The following is a 2,500-nucleotide window of genomic DNA, read 5'->3' as shown; positions in this document are numbered from 1 at the left end:
GGCCGCCCCTTGGTGCTTGGCGGTACCTTATAGGGCATCAAGGGGCAGTTATTGTAGTCTCATCTTACAGCAAAACAAGTAAAAGAAAAAAAATAGTAATAATAATAATAATATAAAAATTTTTTTATCATTGTCTTGATGAGCACAAATCTTTCCCTGCCAATACATAAACAGCACATTTTTTCACTAAATTTCACCATTGTAGTACACATTTATACTAGTAATGATGACCTGTAGACTTTCCAGGCATGACAACACTTGAAACACAACCATTTTGTTAGCTACAGCATAGAGCAGCCACCAGACAGCCTTCCCCCACGTCAGCATGTCACACACTGAATCTGTCAGTCTGCTTTCAAGAACACATGAGGGACTAACAGGAGTTGCCATGTACTTAATTTCCTGCAGATTCTTTCACACCAAGGAGTAGCAAGTTGGAAGTCTGTGATTGTAACTATCCTGCTCAATTTCAGCTTCTATTCTAATCTCTACTTAATCTCCATATAGTTCCATTTTGGCCATAAGTCACTGTTTACTTAATCAATCCCTTCTAAGACACTGCACTTTTTTCAGATTATAGAGCTGATAGGTCTCGGTAGGGGGTTGAGTGGTGGCTTGAGAGGGCCTTGGTGGGGGCTGACAGGGTTTGGTAGGGCTTGGCAGGGGTGACAGCAAAGGCTTCTGTTTAAAATCTCACATCTCAAGCCACCTCATTACTTGAGAGGTGACAAAGGGCTTGGCAGAGCTTGACAGGGATTGGTAGAGGTGACAGAGGCAGGCAGGAGTGACAGGGGATGACAAGGAACACCTCAAAATTAATGTACACGCATGTACAGACCGACTGCCCCTCTAAAAATGCTTCAAACTTTCCTTGTTTTGTATAAGCTTGAGCACCTGGTACACTCACGGGCACACAGCACCCCCGGGCCGTCCCCCAACACCTCAGGACTCGGGAAAGGGGGGGTCCCAGGCCGGGATGGAAATAAATAAATAAAAATAAAAGCTGGAACCGGCCTTACCTTTCTTGAGGGCGTCTTCTTTATGTCTGTACATATTTCCACGGTGGCACACGCTACTAGCCGCCCCCTGGACACGCCTCTCGCCACCTCACGCATGTACAGACCGACTGCCCCTCTCTGAAAAGCAACAAATTCAGCCCTATATCAAGTCTGACTCGTGCCTGTTTACATTTCTCTGGGTCTCTGTCAGGGCTCAGGCGTGTAGAATGAAAGAATGATAGAAAACGAAAGATTTTCAGGGGAAACTAGTTATAAGTCTATTATAAAATACCGTGATACAACCACTAATAATGTCTTAATAATGCACTTTTTCCTAACAGTATACTGAGGTCGACAAACTGAAAGGCTTTGGAGTAGTCAACAAAGACTGATTTCACTAATTAATTGCTTGGTATGTCAGTCACTTTGAATCGTCTTTTTGCCTTGTGACTAATTTTTAATGTCTCGGTTAGGTTAGGATAGGTTAGGTTAGGTTAGGTTAGGTTAGGTTAGGTTAGGTTAGGTTAGGTCAGGTCAGGTTAGGTTAGGTTAGGTTAGGTTAGGTCAGGTTAGGTTAGGTTAGGTTAGGTTAGGTCAGGTCAGGTCAGGTTAGGTTAGGTTAGGTTAGGTTAGGTAAGGTTAGGTTAGGTTAGGTTAGGTTAAAAAAAAAAGAGATTTTTTTTCAGGTGAGGGCCAGTTAGGTTGTTTTTGTGGTACAGATTTAAGGTACAGTGACACATGGTACAGTGGCTTATGGTGAAGGTAGACAAGGCCTTCCTGCACCATTAGCACCATAGAGTACAGTGCTGTGGTACTGTAGCACTGAAATATTAAGCAAACACACAAAAAAAAAAGATATTTTTTTTCAGGTGAGGGCCAGTTAGGTTGTTTTTGTGGTACAGTTTTAAGGTACAGTGACGCATGGTACAGTCGCTTATGGTGAAGGTAGACAAGGCCTTCCTGCACCATTAGCATCATAGGGTACAGTGATGTGGTATTGTAGCACTGAAATATTAAGAACACGAAAAAAAAAACGATATATTTTTTTTTAAGTGAGGGCCAGTTAGGTTAAGTTTTTGGGGTACAGTTTAAATGTACAGTGACGCATGGTATAGTGGCTTATGGTGCAGGTAGACAAGGCCTTCCTGCACCATTAGCACCACAGAGAGAGAGAGAGAGAGAGAGAGAGAGAGAGAGAGAGAGAGAGAGAGAGAGAGAGAGAGAGAGAGAGAGAGAGAGAGAGAGAGAGAGAGAGAGAGAGAGACTTAACCAAACCTAACTAACTGAATTAATATAAACCTAACCTGATGGAAAGAAATAAAGAAAAAATAAAAGCTGCAACCGGCCTTACCTTTCTTGAGAAGCGTCTTTTTTATGTTTTTACATATTTCCCTGGTGGCAGACGCTACTAGCCGCCCCCTGGCGACACCCCTCGCCACCTCACACATGTACAGACCGACTGCCGCTTTAAAAAGCAACAAATTCACTCCTATATCAAGTCT

The 2,500-nt window shown here is 43.0% G+C and overlaps 1 long non-coding RNA gene across 2 annotated transcripts in view; it reads right to left on the bottom strand.

Annotated features, from left to right (window-relative positions):
* LOC135099603 (uncharacterized) overlaps nucleotides 1-2,500 on the bottom strand; it is a 33,593-nt gene that overhangs the window by 31,048 nt on the left and 45 nt on the right. For both annotated transcript variants that reach the window (XR_010268169.1, XR_010268170.1), the window contains exons 1-2: nucleotides 2,350-2,500; nucleotides 1,020-1,136 (exon numbers count right to left, since the gene is read on the bottom strand). The exon at nucleotides 2,350-2,500 is cut by the window's right edge and continues 45 nt beyond it. This is a non-coding gene — a long non-coding RNA (uncharacterized LOC135099603). The remainder of the gene's footprint in view (nucleotides 1-1,019; nucleotides 1,137-2,349) is intronic.

This window comes from Scylla paramamosain, unplaced genomic scaffold, assembly GCF_035594125.1.
Source record: "Scylla paramamosain isolate STU-SP2022 unplaced genomic scaffold, ASM3559412v1 Contig155, whole genome shotgun sequence".
NCBI lineage: Eukaryota > Metazoa > Arthropoda > Malacostraca > Decapoda > Portunidae > Scylla > Scylla paramamosain.
The sequence above is the reverse complement of the archived record's forward strand: the minus strand, read 5'-3'. Positions and strand labels throughout refer to the sequence as shown.